The sequence below is a fragment of the Lissotriton vulgaris genome, chromosome 4_1 (assembly GCF_964263255.1).
Source record: "Lissotriton vulgaris chromosome 4_1, aLisVul1.2, whole genome shotgun sequence".
Taxonomy (NCBI): domain Eukaryota; kingdom Metazoa; phylum Chordata; class Amphibia; order Caudata; family Salamandridae; genus Lissotriton; species Lissotriton vulgaris.
The window spans coordinates 1,974,307,322-1,974,329,281 of NC_141691.1; positions in this window are offsets into that span (position 1 = coordinate 1,974,307,322).

Genomic DNA, 21,960 nt, shown 5'->3' on the forward strand with positions numbered 1-21,960 from the left:
GTTGACTTTCTTGCCTATCTAATTTCTCAGCTTCTTCTTTGAAGTCTTCTTAACTTTTTTCCTACTGCATGGCTTTTGTCCTTCCACTGTTTACATTCAAGGAACTTTTTTTTTTCTTCTAGCGCTCCATGGGAGTGGATGTATTTCCTGCTGTCATCCTCGTGTGCTTCCTCCTATGTCAAGCTACTCCAGCTCTCTGTGGTGCTCTCCCACAAGCGTCTCAGTTGCTCCTTTGCCCCGCTGGTCACTTTCACTGGTGTTGACTTCCTCCCCACACATCTACCCTCCTTGTCACATAAGTTTTTAATTTAGTGTAGGTCCAGCAGCAGACGTTTGCTGCTTGGCCTCTCCTTTCTTAATTCATGCTTCACAGATATTTTGTTTTTTATTTCCAGTCTCAGGAAGTGAGTTGTTGGTTGGGGAGAATGGTAGTCCACCATATGTTATAATTTCACTATTCATGTTAAGTACAGGAAAGGTTTCAGTACATGAGCCAACCCTGGGGAGCTTTAACATGGAGCAGACAGGCTGTCACAGTGTTCAGTAGTAGTAAAACACATACATATTCAAAAACACAACACAACACAATAAAAATCCCGCCAAAGCAACAACAATCCAATTAGGAGAACCAGAGATATGATTTTTAAAACATTTTAAAAACAAGCATTAAGCATCAACCGTGGTCATGTGGTTCCACTTGATCAATACCTAGGCATGATTTTAGGCCGACTGAGATGGAGTGCGGGTTGGATAAAGAAACCAAGTTTGACACAGTTTGAAATTTACCTTCAGGCTTAAGGCCTGATTTAGATATTGGCGGATGGGTTACTGTGTCACAACTGTGACATCTATCACACAGGCCAAAATATAAATTCCATAGGATGTAATGGGATTTATATTTCAGCAGAAGGGATACCCATAACCAATAGAGTAACCCGTCTACCAAGATCTAGATCAGGCCCTTAGTCTCTAGAGTGGAAGTGAAAAATCCTCAGCTTGGCAAGGCTGCAGACTGTGACCAAGAAGGGCCCCCATGCGGGCCGATAGCCGACGGACGAGGTGCCTACGAAGATGTAAACTTTTGATGGGAAAGCTAAGAGCAGGGGAAATTCAAAATTGGTGCCCAAAGAAGGCCGCTTGCAAGCTACAAATCTTTGGCACCTTCTCCTGGTGAGCATTTCTAAGTTCAAATGTAGTCACATTTTTGGAGCTTAAATTCCTCCAGTGGTGAAAGGCTAGTGGTTTTAGCCAAATAGGGCTCCATAAGGGCAGATACCCTTTCTCTGATGTACTGCGGAAATGGATTTGCTGCTGTGGAAAAGCTCAGAGTGGGAGAAACCTGTATCTTTGGCTCAGCAGTCGTATTAACTTAGCAGACATGTCCTGGTCTTTGAAGCCAACAATTTCCAAATCTCAGGTTTTTCTGGAAGTTTTGAGGAGTACGCTTTGATACAGCCCAGGGTCCCAGGACCTCAGGAACAGCACTTGGGGGTCAAGATTCACTTTAGCAGAAGTCACCAGCAGGACCAATTGGACCCTTCTTTGTCCTTGGTACAGAATGGGAGCAGGTCCAGCCTTTCAGGTGTTCTCAGAGGTCTCAACTGCAGGCTCTGACCATGTTCTGTCTTCCTCAGGTCAGTAGTGTTCGGAGGAGGGCACCCAGGGGTGCCACCTTTATGCCTGCCACAAGCCTGTGGCTGGGTTGACTCCTGACCCCTCCATAACCAATAGGAAAAAAGTTCCCAAGGGTTGCTCTACCCATGATTGCAGCAGTTCCTGTGTGCACTGCAGCAAACAATCCAATAGTGCTCTCTCTGCTCAAAACCAAGATGTTGAAACTTTTCTCCCCTTGTGTATAGCCTTTCTGCCCACCCCAGTGCTATGGCCAGTGAGTTGATCAACTTCTTTTCTGAAGTCACTTCAAACCTGTTCTAAAGACAGCTCCCCACCTACTCAGATTGGTTCCTGCCTGACCGGGGGAACAAAGAAGTCTCTGCCCAGGTGTTATGCAATATTTGCCTATGACAGGATAGGCCTTTTTGAAGCTAATCAAGCACAGCAGAGATGGTCTTTCTGCTAGAGAAAGTGGAACACCTCCCCACACCCAGGCCTTTGTCCTGCTCTGGAAACAGTGTTCACACCTCATCAAGAAGGCTATTCAGATGCCAGGTAACAGCTGAGGCTCAGGCAAATGGGCCTCCAGCGGCTCTAAGCAGGGAAAATGTAACTTCCCAAGAAATACCTTTCCTAAATTTTTATTGCACAGACAACTTCACCAGAGAATTTGGCATGTTATAAGAATTTCAAAAAGCCCAACAATGAAATTGCTTACTGTTTCCTAGTTGAAAGCAGCATCATTACATATAATATTGCACCCCAATGCTTTCCTACAGAACAGTACTCCGTACTGCAATGAAAATAGCTTTTGAGGCTTTTTCACAGTAAGAACAAGTTTAACATTAAACTTTGACGTGCTCTACTTTTAAATACCACGTAGACTGCCTTATGTGCCATATGGTCTACTTATGGGTGACTTATTACAAAAAGGAAGGTTTAGGTTTGTATGTCTGTAATTTTTACAGGTCGAATTAACATGTTTAAAACTGCACAGACAGTCTACAATGGTAGGCCTCTAGTCATGTCTGCACTGTCCCGGCAGTAGTGGAACAGTTGGTGCTTCAGTGCTGCAGTGATATTTAACTACAATCGCTTGTTACACTTTGTACCATAAATCAGGGACTCATAAGTAAGTTAAATATACCAATTGGGAGTATAGCCAATTTTAACATCTTTTAGGGGTCAGAGCACATGCACGGGGGCCTATTTAGAAGAGTCCCAGTGCACACAGTCAAAAGTTGCATCCATCCCAAAAAATTGGGGGCAATTATGCAAAAAGAGGCATTTTCCTACATTTCTGGTCCAAGATAGGCCACTGTCATCTTTGAAAGGGAAATAAAAAAAAACAAAATGGCAGTTGTATCATGACATATGAGCACACATTTATAGTGATGCTTTTGCTCATATGCTTGTCTGCCATAGCATCATTTTGTATATATTTGCATGCATCAAGACATCATACATACACATCACCACATGTTTCCCCCCTTTGTTTTTTTTGCCAATGTTGTTCTGCATCAGCATTTAAAAAGCCCATACAGTTACATTGCCTTTAAAAGGAGACAACGATTGGCGTTGCTAATGTTTATCTTTTATAAACGTGCTCACCTTCCTTTTAGTACCTTGCACCCCTTCATCTAAAGCCTCTCTGCAGTTTTATGCACTTGCATTTTGTTCTTTGTTTTAGTTTGCACTGAATTTTGTTTTTTGTATTAAGTGGCTATTTTAGATGGTTGTATGATAGAGGCACGCATGGCTAAACCACGATTGCTCAACCCCGCAGCCTAAACCACGAATGCGTTTTAACCATGCATTCCTTTACAACGCATACCTTTACCATAGAATTTCATGGTAAAGGCATTTGATATTGATTTGGTTATTTAACCCCTTCAGTGCTGCGAACGTCCAACGGTCGTCGCATGCACTACCTCCCCAGTGCTGTGCACGACCATTGGACGTCCATTCAGCACTAGTTCCAATGGACAGCGCAGCACTGGGGAGGGATATTTGCCCCGCATCAAAGGGGTTAAAGAGTGCGACTATCACTCCAAAAGGAGCATCCTGGCGCTATTTGGTAAAAGGAAAAGGAGGACAGTTTATCACTTATATGAGCGATGAGCAGAAGGTATCTCAGGATCCAAAGATCCAAGTCTTCAAGGACCCTCTGAACTGTGTTTCTGCTTCCATTAGCCTTGGGTGTGTTGGCATGAGGTTCCATACTCTAGTTTCTAGAGCTGCTAAAGATTTACCTCCTTTGATTTTGCACCTAAAGGCAGGTGGTTTAATAATATTTGCTGATAAGGATCTGAGTCTCCTAGCCGAGATGTAGGGGGTAAACCTGTCCGATAGATATTTGTGTCCTTGGTTTCTAGAGGCTTTAATGGTGACTAGCAGAACTTTAATTAGGATTCTCTTATGCCTCGGCAACCAGTGCAGGGTTTTAAGGGCTAATGAGGAAGATGATCTGCAGGGCAGTTTCAGCACTAGGCGGGCTGCTGCATGCTGTACCTCCTGTAATCTCTTCAGTATTTCTCTGTTTACTCCTGCGAGAAAGCTGTTACATTAGTCCAGTGTGGACAGGATAAGTGCCACCGCAACTGCGTACTCGCAGAGAGCAGAATGCAGTCACATTTTTTTTAAGTGTTTTGATTATGTTGAAGCCCATTCTTGCCACCTTCAGGGCATAAGGGCGAAACAAGAGTGAGGCATCAAATTTCACTCCCAGGTTCTTAAATACTTCTACTGTGTTTGGAGGTGCTAGGGGCGCACAGCGGAATGGCTGGATAAGATCGCAGCTCCGCAGGACGACCACAAACATCATGGGATACACCACCTAAATGCCCACCAAACGAACATCAAAACACGAAAACAGTCGTGTGAAGATGCCAGGAACGCGGTACGAAGACTAAAAGATGAGAAGACCCACGATAAATGGTGACTATAACGTGAAATGCCTATCGGTGCAAACAGACATCTAAGATGGTGGCCATCATACAAAGAGCTATAAATGCACGGCGCTACGATATGTGAGTACACCAATGACCATATATCCCACGGGTCTAGTGAGCACGAGCCTATTGCAGATGACCGGATAAGGCATTAATTCTGAGGAGGAACCAAGGGTGCGTTCCGAGTGGGTGAGAGACACACGCATACACCGCGACAGGCTGTGACAAAATGGCGGCGCCCTGGAAGTCGGAGCAGGCAGGGCAGCGATGTTAATATCGCGAACGCGCAGAGAACAGCGATACCTGTGCCAGTACTCGTGACAACGGAGGTCAGCCCGGTAATCTGCATCTTCGCTATAGAGATCTGCAGCGTGGAACTGGAGGTGTGGAGGAGGCGGATAAGGACGTAACCACACACGGGCGCAGGACGAGGGGTGTGTGTCCCCGGAAAAACAACCATACAACCACGTCTATCCAGTTGTTCACAGACCGCAGCTATCTCTGTTGGCGCGCATCGCTTCCAAGGTACGGTGGAGGTTGATCTGTAGGTGTGTACTGCGGTGCGTTGTCCCGCAGACCGCTGGTAAACTGGCAGTGATACCGCACTGGACAAGTGGTATGTTGGGGGGCCTGTACGGCAATGCAGCGACCTGAAGCTTACCGCTTCTGTGCCACTGAGCGATAACATACCGCTGGTGAACTATAAAATAACTTAATTAACCAAACATAGTGGGCCGCGTTAAACACGACTCAAACTAATACTGGCCGACTACGCCCTACCTCTAATGCACAACACTGGCACAAGCCGGCGACAGCTAACAGGAGAACCAGATCGTCCACGCAGGACACGAGAATTGCCACGACACGGCCAGCGACGATGGTGTATCCAGACAAACAACAACAGAAAATAACGTTTGAAACCAAAAAGACGCCCAAAAGAACCGATACGATGGCGGATGGCGATATACCTGCCGAGCAGTCACCTAGAAGTAATATGGAAAAAATACTGCAGGCTATCCAATCGAATCTACAAGGTATAAACGGTAAACTGGATCACTTGACATGCCGAATGGAGGGTATGGCCGCCAAGCTAGAAAAACATGGCGAACGACTTGAGACGGCCGGAACTCGCATTTCGGCAGTAGAGGACGAGGCGCACACTACCTCAAACAAATGCACCAACATGGAACGGGTACTGGATGTAATAAAGGCGAAAGACGAGGAATTGGAAGCGCGATCAAGACGCATTACGGGTTTGCTGGAAATGACAAACACAGGCCGCATGGACCTGTATGTGGAGAAACTATGTACAGAAATATTTGGAGCAGAAGCACTGTCGACTATCTTCATAGTTGAAAGAGCGCATAGAACCATCGCACCTCGACCGCCACCAGGAGCCTCACCAAGACCAATAGTGGCACGTATATTAAATTATAGGGACCGAGATGCCATCCTGAGACTAGCACGTGAAAAGGGTCCAATCACCCACCAAGGGCACAACTTGGAATTCCATCTGGACCACACCGTCGCAGTCCAGCAAGCGCGGAAAGAATTTTTGTCAGTAAAAGCGAAACTACGGGATCTTCACATCAATTATGCCATGCTATATCCAGCCCGACTGAGGGTAACATGGGAAGGAAAAGTGGTTCTCCTGCCGAATCCTAAAGCAGCGCAAGATTTTGTTAAGAAAATATCAAAACAAAACAAAGCTGCAGCACGTACGGACCAGCAACAAGAGTTGGACTAAGTAGAAGAGGTTGGGTTGACCATGATCTTTAACACACACCGGTAAGATTCAATATTTGGGTTAAACTTCGACATTCCTCCCCCAGCTAGGGGAGAAATTGAAGATGTGAACCATGTTCAGTGCATAGATGTGATCCATACTTGACTGCAACAAACATGCGGATACTTTGAGATTAAGCATCAACACCATAACGAGAGGCAGGGTGCCACTGACTCTTTTTGGCTTGAACCAATGATGAGCAGCAGTTGGTGTCCCTAAGAATTACGTAAAATGACTTTGTTTGGAAACCAGGGGACAGGGTCATGTCAGTGAACAACCGTTTCCACAGCATGATACAGGAGAGTACTTAGTACGCTCTATTTGTTAAGTTGTGGTCTGGCCACAGTACCCTATCAGCACTATGCATAGTAGGGACAGTATATAAACTATGCAGGCAATTGGCCTGTAAATACCATTTACACTGCGAACAGAGCTGCACATCTGTCCTGGACTACGTATGGTTTACCATAGGGTTGTATTACTTGAAAAATCGAGAGTTATACTTCACAGACTGTTGTATATGCATATTATGGGCAAAAGGGACACGTGGGCTATCCCTGAGTCACAAGGTTGTTTAAAAATGATACATAGAGTTGCCCACATCCATTCAGTTGGGTGTTGAGCTGTGCCCCAAGCGGTCCTCTACAAGGGTGTTCCCCAAACCAGTTATGTTACTATGGGAGTTGTTGAGGGATATGAGGCTTCGGCATGATTGGGTTGCTGAAGTGGGTGGGAGTGGGAGGGGGAAGGGGGCGGTCAAAACTCAGAGACCAGAGCATCTGAACTGTACTTTACTGAGAAACAACATGCAACAAATGGTGGTATTGACATATGTGGAAGAATGAAGTCATTTCCCCCACAGATCTGTCCACACTAACACTAAAATGTTTGAGCATATCTGCTTTTCTTTGGATGACACATGATGTGAGCCGTACTAGTAGAACTCACTTGAACCTTCTAACATGGAATATAAGGGGTTTTACGCAGCCGAAGAAAATAAGACAAGTGTTCGCCTACTTGAATAGATGGGAAATAGACATAGCTTTGTTACAGGAGACGCACATAGCACCTGCCACACATCAAACCATAGGTAAACGATGGGCGGAATCATCCTATGCAGCAAATTATTCATCATACTCGAGAGGGGTACTGACGCGGATTCAGGAGGGCACTAATTTTACAATACAAAAGGTGGTGAGAGACACAAATGGTAGATATGTTATAGTATCAGGCACACTATGTAGGCAAAGACTAATGTTAATTAATGTCTACGGCCCGAACATAGATGCGCCAGAATTTTTTCAGGAAATCTGGGAACAAATGCACACATTGCTAGACACGCAGATTATATGGGGAGGAGATTGAAATGTGGCACTGGTTGATAATATCGATAGATCAACTAACTCTACCGAACCGCACAAACAGGCCAGAATAAAAATCAGGCATATTTTGGCAGATATGTCACTTACGGACCTATGGAGACACGCACACTCAAACGTACCAGGGGCAACGCACATTAATGTAATTCATAATAGTTGGTCGCGTATTGACTAATGGTTGGGCACACATAACATCGCTTTATGGTTAAAAGACATAAAAGTTCTACCCAGAACACTCTCAGATCATAGTCCCGTGCTATTACAGCTCACACTTCCACTTTACACGCCACCCCCTTTCAGTGGAGATTTAATGCAAGCGCCCTGTCAGACATACTCTATGATGCCACTATTCAGAAAGCGATCAAGGAGTATTTCCAGATAAATACACCAACTATGGAAGATCCGGGGATTTTATGGGAGGCGTTTAATGCCACGATACGAGGAGTGTGTATGAGCACCACAGTAGGGATACTGCGTGATATACGGCAACAAATTAAGAAATGCGAGGAGAGTATGAAGGAATTGGAAGCAGCTTTTGAGACTACACATGATCCCCTTCTACTAGGTGACTTGCGACAATTGAACACTGAACATCAAAACTTGGTAGAGGACGAAATAAGATATATCAACAAGAAACACATAGCTAGATCTTTTGGCGAGGGCGGTAGACCGGGGAAAGTACTGGCAGCCATAATTTGTGAGGGTAAAGGACAGACTGTCATATTAAAGGTCAAAGCAGAGGATGGCACGAACGCAAGCGCCCAATATTTTAAGCTGCTTTGTTGATAACTACAGTGAGTTATATAAATCACAGCCAACTGCCTCGGCTGAGGAAATCTTTCACTATCTGGAAGATGTGGCGATCGCATGGTTGTCAGACGGGCAAAGAGAATACCTGGCAGCACCCATAACTGTTTAGGAAGTCACAGATGTGATAAAAACACTGCCGAATGGGAAAGCACCTGGTCCGACTGGTACACTAACAAATTTTATAAGCATTATGTGGAGATATTGGCTCCTCACTTGGTGGAAATGTAGGTTCTGCATTTGACAATGCGGTGCTACCCCCGATACTGATGGAAGCTGTAATAATAGCCCTCCTAAAACTCTCCAAAGATCCGGAGGCATATGACTCCTACAGGCCACTATCTCTCATAAATGTTGACTCTAAAATGTTGGCAAAAATATTAGCGGTGCGACTAAAACCACTGATGACAAATTTGGTACTTCCAGATCAGGCGGGTTTCATCCCGACAAGGGCGACGTCCCATAACACAAGAACGCTGTTTGCCCTATCCCACTATCTTACCCCTTCCACGAGGGCAGTGGCGGTGATTCTAGACGCCGCCAAGGCGTTCGGTTCTATAGAATGGCGGTATCTAATAATCATTCTGCAAAGAATGGGATTCCCCAGGAGATTTGTGCAATGGGTGTCCCTGATATACACAAAACCAAGTGCCAGGTCAGAATAAATGGATGCCTTTTCAATTGAGCGAGGAACCAGGCAGGGGTGCCCACTGTCACCCCTGCTGTTTGCGCTAACCCGTGAACCGCTGGCATGCCAAATCAAACAACTGTACAAATCATCAGCCTTGCAGTTCTCATCCAGGCCGCTTCATATCTCATTGTATACAGATGATATGTTGTTGTATGTGCTTGGCCCCGAGGAACATCTGAATCCGCTGCTAAGAGAGTATGTAAAATGTGGGGGACACTCAGGGTTAACCATAAACTGTTCAAAATCATCGATCATTCCCCTAACGGATACGACTACCCCACATAACCTAGTCTACCCATTAGACTGGCAAACGGACCCGGTGCGATACCTGGGGGTATGGTATCATAGTAACCCGGAAATAGTGATTTGTTCCAATTACGGGTGTACAATCTCCAAGTTGGAAGAAAAAGTCCAACGTTGGATACAATTGCCATTGTCGTTAGCGGATCGCATTGCAATAGTAAAAATTAAATATCTTGCCTAAATTCCTCTACCTTTTTACCAACATACCTATTCCCCCTCCCAGGGAAGTGTTCCGACGAATAAAAACACTGGTTTTGCAGTTGATATGGGCGGGTAAGCAAGGTCGCATAGATCTCCAAATACTAACGCTCCCATATGATAGAGGAGGCTTCAGAGTGCCAGATTTCGTATTGTACTAGTTATGTGCGCAAGCGCAATATGCAGCTTACTGGTACCACAGAGTGCCATATCTTACACACACTGCTGTAGAGGAAGGGGACGCTGACCTGATACCATTGACGGCGATTCTAACACATGTAAGACAACCACTACATGCAAATGACATAAATACGATAGACACAACAGTGAAGGCTTGGCTAAAACTGGGACAATTGGCACACAAAACCCCACTATATGCACCAGCAATGCCGCTGCATCATCATCAAAAGTGTTTGGCCTGGTAATGAACACTACCAGGACACCAGTACGCACTACTCAAATACAATTTAGACGTTAGAACATTCTTTTAATTTCGACAAGCAATAAACAAGAGCGTAATCTCATTTACATTTGAAAATTTCTTTGTTCCAAAACATTTTTTTCTATTTACATGTGAAATACATATATAGTATATAAGTCATACAACTCAAAATCAGAATGATTCATCAACACCCAATGCATTTCGGGGCGCGGGCCCCTTCGTCAGGGGTCTGTATGTAAGGAAAAGGAGAAAAGAAATCACATTACTCTGGATGCAGGAGGAAAATAGAAAGCAAATCTCTGTGTTAAACAAACTTCTTACCGCTAGTACAGTGAAGTTTGTGAATTCCAATATGCCCAACTGAAATTGAGTAACCTGAACAAAAACAATAAGTATAGAATTGTTTTGAATATATGCACCTACTCAATAAGAAAGTTCGTACTGTTCCCTACGCGGAATAACCTGTTACCTGTATGGCTTCCCGTGTATAAATCTGCAAAAACAATAAGGAGATCTATGTGAGATCACCAATGTGGACTGCTCAAACCCTTAATACACATGTGGAATAAAACTGCTCACCTTATTTAAGATGCCATTTAGTCAAGAGCCTGTGCAAAAAAAGGGAGGAAAATTACCATGAGACAAACCGAGGTTAAAGGGTGCATATGCCTCTCAGTCGCTATGACCAAAACGCTAGACAAAACATTTACCTGCGAGTCTTATATAGTAAGCCTCAGCCTCGCCCGTTGCTCACAATCAGAACTGCCTGTCAAGGAAAAGCAACAAACTATCAGACGCTGACCAACGCGCCACTGTCTCACAAACCGACAACGCCACAAATAACCCTTACCGGAGTGTAGTTAGATTTCTGCCCGTCACAGCGTTCTTCCCGGAAGTCGGTAAAAAATTCTTAGTCCTACTTTCATTTAAAGCGCGATTATGCCGATAGACATAAACGATGGACTATCGCTAAACACAGTGGACTACCTGTCCTTAAAAGACTACACCTAATGATGTATACCAAATACAACTCCCTGATGCACACGTTATTCGGTGATACGTTCGTTCGCCATTCAGATGTTCTACCCAGTCAATGGAAAGGATGACGGTGCCTGATTCCGTGACTAAACCCGCCGCCATCTTAGTGCGGTGAAAACATAGCCCGTGTAACCACGTACTCATCTATGCATATCCGTCGCCATCGTTGCATGGTGAGATCCTGCCTCTGATCTATTATTGGCTAAGAAAATTAAAGAGTATAGAACCGAAGGGGCCGTTTTGGATGTTCATTGTGCAATGTGTGTGAAGTCAGTGCAAACATAATAAAGTCATTGCAATACAATATGTTGTGATAGGTCACAAATTCCATCATACATCTACTAATGTATGTCTAAACATGTGAATAAACGATTTTCAATGTTTCTAATTTCAATGATGATAACCAATGGCATTAGTGATTGCACACAGAAAAAATCAAATAATCGCCAAAAATGAATGCAGACAGAATAAATCAACAAATGACCCATAGTGATAACTCCTACCTATTTACAATCTAAAAAATTCAGTATCCACAGTAGGCAGCTCCCTCTTACCCAAAGTTCTAGGGTGTGCATATTCATGTGTGTTGATGTGAATGTGTTTGGGGTAACCAGCGGGCTCTAAAAGTAGGTGCTTTATATAAAACAAACGAGATCCAGTTTGTCATTAAGTCCATTGGGAACCAGAGTCTGGAGCCTACGGATCCAGAAGGTCTCTCTTTGGAGGAGTATTCTTGCATTGTCTATTCCCAACCTTTGCGGAACCAACTCAATAATTTGAAATCTTATCTGGGCAATAGAATGCCCCGCCTCAATCCAGTGTTTAGCCAGAGGTGCAGTCAAGTTTTTGTTGCGGATGCGGCTCTTGTGCTCAGTCAGTCTTATTTTCAATTTTCTGTCTGTTTTGCCGACGTATAACAGTCCGCATGGACATTTTATTGAGTACACCACATGTTCAGAATTGCAATTGGTGGTGTGCCTTAAATGTATCTTTTCTCCTGTGCGTGGGTGCAACAAAGTGTCTCCGAGTATAGCGTTGTTACAATTTTTACAATTGTAACATTTTTGGGTCCCTTTGAAAACTGATTTCTCTGCCATAGGGTCATGCGTTGATTTGTTCAGTAGTTCCTTTATATTTTGCGATCTCTTGTATGCAAACAAAGGTCTGTCATGAAAGAGGGTATCAAAATCTTTATCTGCTGTTATGATTTCCCATCTTTTGAGAATGATTCTTTGAATGTCCTTGGACACAGACGAATACTTTGACACAAAAACCATCCTTTTATTATCCGCCTTATACTTTTTTTGTAAGAGATCCATCCTAGGCATCGCTTTGATTTTGTCCAAGTGCCCTTCTAGTAGCTTTTTGGGATAACCCCTGTCCAGGTATCTTTGTTTTTGCTGTTCGAGACTTTTGTCGCATTCAGTTTCATTAGAGGAGATCCTCTTGATCCTCATGAATTGAGAAATCGGGAGGTTGTTGATGAGACTTACTGGATGGAAACTCCCGTACTGTAGTGCCGTATTCCTATCCGTTTCTTTTTTAAACAATCTGGTTTGGATAGATCTATCCTGTAGTTCTACCAGTACATCCAGAAAAGGTAAAGCTGTGTTGCTCACGCTGTGGGTGAATTGTATCCGTGGATTAGCTAGATTCAAGCTCCTGATGTTTCGGAGTAATTCTGCAGGCGAACGTTTCCATATGATAAACATATCGTCTATATAGCGTTTGTAATACACTATACCCTCCTGCCATGTGGGGTCCTCGAGTATATAATCCAGCTCAAATTTCGCCATGAAAATATTGGCGTATACACACGCTCCTGGGAATCCCATGGCCGTGCCTGTTAGTTGAGTGTAAAAGTTGTCTTGCCATAGAAAGTAACTATTTTGAAGACAGAACTCCAGCAGTTGTAGTATAAAACATCTCAACTCATCTGTTATATCCGATCTCAACAGTGCCCACTCCATTGCTTCTATGCCTTGCTTGTGGGGGATGGATGTGTATAGGGAAGCGACATCGATAGAGCATAATGTCCAATCCTCATTGTCACCCATTGTAATCGTGGTGAGACTCCTCAAAAAGTCTGACGTGTCCTCTAGGTACGTGACCCAATCCTGCATGAATGGTTGCATGTACGCATCGATAAAAACACCCAAGTTCTCAAAAATTGAAGAACACCCTGAAACGATGGGCCTAAAAGGAGGGTTGTTCAAATTTTTATGTATTTTCGGTAGAAAATAAATTTTAGGCCTTCTCGGGTATGCTTGCCGTAAGTACTGTTTGGTTGAACTATTGATCCAATTTAGTTCCTCAGCTTTATTCAAGATGTCATCCAAGCTTTGGGATATGCTCGTTGTGGGGTCTTGTTCCAACTTTGCATATGTCCCCTCATCGTGTACATGTTCATCGCCTTTTGTTCTATAAAATGTTGAGTCCATGAGAACAATTGCACCACCTTTATCCGCTTTATGAAAAAACAGGTCCTTGTTGTTTGCAAGCCTTTGGAGAGCACTGTACTCTGCACGTGTAGGATTCCTAGCTTTTTTCTTGAATTGGATCCTATTCATGTCCGCTTTCACCAAGATTTCAAACGTGTCCAAAGTTTTGTGAGATGTTGGTGCCATGAAGTTACTTTTGGGTTTGAAACGTCTATTTTCGTCCACAGTGTCTGCTACTGGATTCAAAATTGTGAAAAAATATTTTAGCCTCAGGACCCTCATGAACTTAAAAAATGACACCTCTGTCTCCAATGCGTTTGTGTGATACATGCTAACAAAGGATGTGCCTTTGTTCAATAACCTCCTCTCAAAACTTGACAACGAATAACTGGAGATATTAACTACGAGGTCTTGGTCTGGCTTCTCAGCCCCGTCTTCTTCAACAGCTCTCTGTCCTTCTCCCTTTCCTTTTCCCTTAACTTGTCCTCGTCTCGTTTTTTGTCTCCAGTTGGAATTGTTGAGGCATCCGGTGGTTTGCTTGGTGGTAAGCCCTTCTCTAAAAAAGGGACCGATGAAGGTCCTGCTGTTGAGCTTGTCTGGTCCGAGGGTTGTGATGTTGGCCTTTGTGCCTGTGGAGTCGCGTGGTTGCCTTATCGAGCTCAGTTCGCTATCCGAAACTACACTCTCATCCGAGGAAGCTGGTTGTGGCTTTTTGTTATTGAATCGTCGTCTAGCGTAAACTTCAGCCCATGTGTAGGCCTCGTTTAATTTATAGTCAATAGTGTCGCGTTTAAATTTACGCAACTTGGTTTCTTCCAACTCCTTTCCATATTTGTCTAATCGAGTGTTGATGTCTTCCAGGGTTCTACCCCACACGTCTTCCTCAATTCTTTCTGATAAGTCCCGCTTTAAATTGAATATCTCCTCCTCCAAATCAGCTATGGTCTTGGCAAGCATCATCATCAGGCATTATCGGTCACAGGAGACAAAGTAGGCATGTCATTACTTGCAGCGGGCAGGCATGGATCAAATGGGTGATCTGTTCCAAAACGGTAGATTTATATACAAATGTCATTGAGTTGCACATCGGATTGCAATGGTCTACAGATATGAGTATAAATGTACCGAATGTTATTTTTGTACTGTTTACTTAAAATCAATAAAAAGATTTTTTTTTTTTAAATACTTCTACTGTGTTTGGTGGGGCGAGTGCATTTGCAGGCCACCATTGGCTCGGTATAAAGGGGTTGTGTTTCCCTATCAGCAGGATCTCGGTTTTATCTGTGTTGCATTTAAGGTGGTTGAGCTTCATCCAACGGATGACCTCTGTGAGGCAGGGCTTAAAATTAAGTTCTGCGTTATTAGAGCCTTTGTCTAAAGCCAGGATTAGCTGCGTATCGTCTGCGTATGATGTTGTTTCAATGCTAAAAGGGGCTATCAGTGAGATGAGCGGGGTCATGTAGATGTTAAACAAAATTGGGCTTAGAGACAAGCCCTGTGGGATGCCCAATGTAATGGGGCATTGTGTTGAAAGGAAAGTTCCTAGGGCCCCTGCTTGTTTTCGGTTAGTGAGAAAAGATTTTATCCAGGCTAGTGCTGTGTTGGAGATGCATGAATGGTAAAGGGGTATGCTTGGCTACGGTCGTGACCCCCCTTCCCCTGCCCCAAGCTACAAACTCCCCACCTGCCCCCTGCCCTGAGGTCTAAATACCCCGATCGACTTACACCCCCCTGCGCAGTCCCTAAAACTACCCAACCCCTTCTACGGCCCTTAGGCTTAAACGCCAAACCCCAATTTTAAAAAAAGACCCCACCCCTGAAGCCCTAAAAACTACTTCACCCTCTCCCAAGCTCTATAAACTTCCCCACCCTCCTCTAAGCCCTTAAAACTACCCCAACTACCCATCCCCTCCCCTGCCCTGAGGCCTAAAACCCTCCCTTAAAAAACACTACCACGATCCCCTCCCGACCCTGCGCATTCCCTAAAACTACCCCAACCCCTTCCACTGCTCTTAGGCCTAATTCCCTAACCCCTAATTAAGAAAACTACCCCAACCCTCCCCCAGCCTTGCAAACTATCCCGGACCTCCACAAGCCCTGTAAACTACCCCGGCCCCTCATCCCTGAAAACTACCCTGACCCCAGCAGTCCTGTAAACTACCTCTGCCCTCCTGCCCTGAAAACAACCTCTGAACTCCCAGCCCTGAATACTACCCTTGATCCCCTCTCAGCCCAGATAACTACCCCTGACCCCCACGGCCCAGAAAACTACCCCTGAGCCCTCAGCCCAGAAAAATACCACCTACCTCCCCCAGCCCAGAAAGCCACCCCCGGCCCCCCAGGCCAGACAACTACCCCGACCTCCCACTAGCCCAGGAAACTAACCAGTCTAGCCCCACTTACCTCACCATGGCTCTCTTCCTGGCGAGGTCTTCCTGCTTCTGTCCCTGCAGCAGCACGGAGCTAGACCATGCACTGCATTAACCACACACGTGCGTGGTTAAGACAAGAGAGATTACGCTTGCAATGTCAGAACACAGGTGGATGAGGCTGCAGTGTTCCGACTGTTTCCCCTTTTAGATACTTATCTTCAGTTGAAAGTTTGTTTTTTTAGCCACTTCTTCACCATTTAGTTTCTCTCCAGTTTCTCTTTAGGTTTTGGTCAGCTTTGGTGTATTCAGGTCTATCAATCCTGTGTTATTTGGAGCAGTCAATTGAAGACTGTAATGGCTTGTTTGAGCTGACTTCTGTCGAGGACCAACAATGCTTGCTGATCCGAGCAAGAAGCTACCCCGTCGGGGATCTCTGACCGGTATTGTCCATGGTCTCTCCATGCTCGATCTTCAGCTCCTGCTGATGGATAGGCTTGCCCACCATATCTCACTGACAAGACTGTGGAAATAAATTATAAAAACTTTGTGTTGTTTTTTTAACACTCAAGAGATTCTCTTTATTACACATTTTTGTCGATTAAGCATGGTCTTGTGTGTCTTCGGTGTTGGTTTTGTCTGGTATGTTACAGTTCTGTTTTGCCACTTGCATGGATAACTATGTAAACCAAGCAAAACTTTTAATTGGACTGTGTCATAGTGTTTTGGATGGATATTGTTCATGTCGTAATATGTTGTTAGTTCACATTTGTTGTATAATATGATGTTTAGTGTTCAAATTTGTATCTATTGTCAAATTAACAGCCCTGAGGAAGCCCGTTGGGTTGAAACGCGTTGGCTGAGGCTGTGTGTATCCCTAATCTGGTTGAAATAATAAAGAAGAATCCTCCGCATCGAAGACTGTAAAGATTCATCATTAGTGGCATATTATATGTGATTTTTTGTGTGCCTCTGTGTGCTTTGTTTTATCTATGAGAATATATTAGGTCTTGTGGCAGCAGACCTCCGAGGTGGGCACGCCCTCGATTATAAATCTGTTCAAAATATATCCAGTGATTAAAGGGGTAGTGTGGCTCCGTGCCTCTAGAAAGTATCACTTAGTATCACTAAGCCTAGATTAAATGATCTTACATTCTTGAGCTCTTTTAGTGATGGCTTCAAGTAAGAAGATGTTGGCTTCCTTCGATTGGTCCAAAGTGTGCTGGAGATTATGTGTTCATCATACTGGATTCGGACATATATGCCTTCCCTTAAAGATGTAGCTGGGTCTTATTCATAGAAGCCATAGGCCTTTATTTCAGTGTATGCGGACAGGATGCTCTGTCACGAACTTCCTAAATGTAATAGGTGCATTCGTTTATGGAACTTTTAATAGGGCAGAAGGGATATCCATCTTGTTTTGACTCTTAAAACGTTGAGTGGGCTCTTGAAGGAAAAGTCAAATGTGCATCTATGGGTTCTGATAATCGCTCTCACCTACTCTTGTCCACTTACAGGTGCTGAAGGGGAAAAACAACATCCTCCCGTTACAGAGAGCAGAGAGCCAGCGATCAGCACTGCCTGGAAGCTGTTGTGTACCCTTGGATTACCCTTGGATTGTCAAGGATTCCAATTGAGGGAGATTTGTTTAAGGAAATATTTAAAGGCTGATCTTTGTATTTAATTTCACCCATAATCCATGATCCTATTTGCTATACTCTACTATTCATTGTTAGGGTTTCTAAGTTTTATAAGGACAGATTGCTTACAATCCTATATTCCAAAGATATTGTGCTCAGATCGATAGTGTTTGTAAGAACTATTATTATAAAATGTAAGGAAATAAGTATATTTACAATTGCCATGATTTCTTTGTAAACAAATGAACCATTGATGGAATATTGCATATAGTCATTATATCTTTTATGTGTGTATTTTTCACAATGTACCACCACTTTCATTTGGTTGCTTGACGTGGCAAAAGAATTGCATCTGCCAAAGTCTGGAAGGCCTTCTAACCACACTGACAGTTGTCAGGTGCATAGAAGAGTCCAACCACACTGGCTGCAGTCAGGTGGCTATAAGAGTCTAACCGCACTGCTACTGTCAGGTGCTCCAACCACACTGGCTGCTGCCAGGTGCATAGAAGAGTCCAACCACACTGGATGCTGTCAGGTGGCTATAAGAGTCTAACCGCACTGCTGCTGTCAGGTGCTCCAACCACGCTGGCTGCTGCCAGGTGCATTGAAGAGTCCAACCACGCTGACTGCTGTCAGGTGACTAGAAGAGTCCAATCACACTGGCTGCTGTCAGGTGACTATAAGAGTCTAACTACACTGCTGCTGTTAGGTGCTCCAACCACAGTGGCTACTGCCAGGGGCCTAGAAGAGTCCAACCACGCTAGCTGCTGACAGGTGCCTAGAAGAATACACCCACACTGGCTGCTGTCAAGTGGCTATAGAGTCCAACCACACTGGTTGCTGCCAAGTGCCTAGAGGAGTCCAACTACACTGTTCGCTGCCAGGTGCAAAGAAGAGTCCAACCACACTGGCTGCCTTGCGCCTAGAAGAGGCCAACCACACTGGCTGCTGTCAGTTGATTATAAGAGTCTAACCGCACTGCTGCTGTCAGGTGCTCCAACCACACTGGCTGCTGCCATGTGCCTAGAGGAGTCCAACCACACTGGCGGCTGCTATGTGCCTAGAAGAGTCCAATCACACTGGCTGCTGTCAGGTGCTATAAGAGTCCAACCACGCTGTCCGCTGCCAGGTGCGTAGAAGAGGCCAACCACACTGGCTGCTGCCATGCGCCTACAAGAGGCAAACCACACTGGCTGCTGTCAGGTCACTAGAAGAGTCTAACCACACTGGCTGCTGCCAGATGCTTCGAAGAGGTGGATGCTTCTGTTTTCTGTCTGCGGTATGGAATGCAGGAGTGCACCCCTGCTCGCCTCACGACTAGGCCCTACAGGTGGTGTGCCTACGCTGACCGACCTGGAGACCAGTCTGAGTCACGTGACTCAGACTCCTACATGACAAGCACGTTGGAAAGTTGTAAGCCAGACACGAGGAACAGCTGGCCATGAATGTTTTACTCATCGTGAGATGGAGTCCCGCAGATGGTAAATGTTTGCGGTATCTGTAAGTCACGAGTCGCTCCTAATGAAATTCATTAGTTTCAAAATGCACGGAACACAAACAAGGCTGAAATCTGCAGATTCTGTAACCCTGCCAAACACCTACAGCATGACATTAAAACTGGTGCTTTAGAATACATTACACCAGGGTATTATTAGCAACAAGGATAATCCCAATGCAAATGACTCCAGCGACGGAAGACTACTGTACAAAGCAGGATTGGAGCCCTGTGCCTACTGCAGGAAGCTTGATCATATTTTTATGCACGATGAATTGTGTTACAATGGCGTTGTTTCCTTCAAAAGTGTTCCTTTCTATTGTCAGCACGAAATAATATTCTATATTTTAGAGTTGAGATAAAAAACCACGAGAGCGCCCCTCCACAACCTCTGTGTCATTCTGAACTAATATTGTTTCTCATAGAGGTAAAGCCAAGGGAGAGGCTGCGGGCTACTCTATGATGGGTCCCTGGTGGTCCCTGATGGCTCTGACGTCATGGAGTGGGCAGGCGATATACCATATGCCGGAACTGTATAACTATGGGTGGTCTGTTTATTATTTCTGTAGAGAAGTACCTAAACTGTTAGCTAAACCCTGTGATTTCACATTAATATGGCTTTAGAGCATGATGTAGAGGGCTCTAACGACCATTAAGGACCCGCTCCAGCATTGAAGGGCTGAGCCACTGGCGAGGGCCTTTAACAAAGGAGTGAGCCTTTAATGGCCAGTAGAGCTCGCTATGGAGGGCTCTAAGGGCCATATGTATCAAGCCAAATTGCATTCACAAACACCGAAATTTGCAGAATTTCGGCGTTTGCGAATGCAATTTGGCCTAATGGTATGTATTAAGCAAATCTGCGTGCAAAATAAGGAATCGCAAAATTTGCGCTTCCTTATTTTGCGATTGCATTTAAGGAATCACACATTTTGCGATTCCTTAAATGCAATGTAAGAAGCATTAAAAAAATGCATATTGGCCTTAAGGAATCGCAAATTACCACCAACTTTAAGTTGGTTGTAATTTGCGAATTCTTTGAATAATGCACTTTTTTGCATTTTTCAAAGTGCACTGTGAAGCACATACATGCCCTTAGGGCATGTATGTGCACCACATGTGCACCCATGCAAATTTCAGGGGTGCAACAGGGTGTCCTTTGGACACCCCTGCACCCTTGAAATTATTCTCAATTTGCAATTCTCAAATTGCGAATAGCAAATTGAGAATAACTTCCCATTCATTCCTATGGGCCTCCTGGCCCATAGAAATGAATGGGAAAGTATTCCTTAATTGGGATTAGCAATTTGCTAATCGCAATTAAGGAATTTTAAGAAATCACAAAAAAATTGCGATTTTCTACATACATACCAATTTGCGATTCTCAAATAGCGATTTCTTAAAAATCGCTATTTGAGATGCACAAATGGGTACCTTCATACATATGGCCCTAAGGCTATTAGAACATTCTGACCTTGAGGGCAGAATGTTCTAGTTTGTAAAACTTAGGCCTCATGGAGTCTGAGGGAGTTGAAATCCCCTCGGGCTCTGTGAGGCCTTTGTTCACAGCTGTTGTGTACACACATTGGAATGTTGATGCTCAATGATTCTACCAGCCATTAGAAGCCCAGAGCACTCCATTGTCTTCAATAGAGGGCTAAACATTTTTAATGTTCTAATAGAGAAAATTATCTAATGTACCTCTAATAGGCTTGAGAGACTTAAGCAGCCCGAGCTGCCCATTTATGCTTACAGTGGGGACGGATGGCATTTTGGTACCTGGGAATGAGTGACACGCGCTGCATTATGGACATAACCTGGATTGGGTCTTCAAGGGGCTCAGAGCCTCCATAAACCTTTAGAATTCACTTCCACTTTAAATCATGAGTAGAGTAAGACTGGTGAAAATGGGATCACTGCACCGCTGTGTATACATATTGCAAAATACCATGTGTCCTATCTTGAATGCTATTTTCCAAGAAATCGATGGTCTGTTAGACCTGCTGATATGGTCACGAAAAAGAAACAGGGTGCACTTAGAGCCCGGAGGGGTTAAAATGGATAGTGCGATTGCAGCACAAAACATATAGGATCAGATGTGTCAAACAGTTTTACCCATTCTGTATCTATGGGAAAATGTGTTCATACATCTGGCCCAAAGTGCAATGAGGGTCCAAACTGGGAAACCAGACTCCTGAGGGGCTGCCAGTGTCCTGAGGGGCTGCCAGTGTGCCTCAGGAGAGGGGCTGGTTAATGCCGACACACCTCATGAGTAGTCTCTCAAGTGGCCATTGCCTTAGAAATTGCAGTGAAAAAGAGTGTTGAAGCGACCACCCTTTAGCAGGTCCCTGCCATTCCGTTGTATATGGGAGAACACATCACTCATGGTGTGGGAGGGAGGGCAGGTGCCTCACGCAGGGGATACATACCCAGGTGATACGTTTATGACCTTTGAAGAGGCTCGCAAGACCTTTGATTGTGAAACTGGGTAATTTGTACAATATGTTAAACTGGTGCACACAGCGAGGGAGGATTGGACTGACTTTTGAGACGTGCCAGAAGCCTCCATTACTATGGAGGTGCTACTAGGGTGGTGGAGGGAGGGAATTTATCTCACATACTTATCAGTGGTGGCCGGCATGACTCGCAGGTGAGAGGGTGGGGGGCACGCGGGGGAATGTTAGTAAAAAAAAATGTTAAGTTATCTTGGACTCTAGTCCCGTGTTGCGGTGCGTCGCATCTCCTTTCTCTGCTTCTGCAGGAAGCAGGCAGATTCCCACCCCTCGGCTAAGCCAATCACAATGCTGCA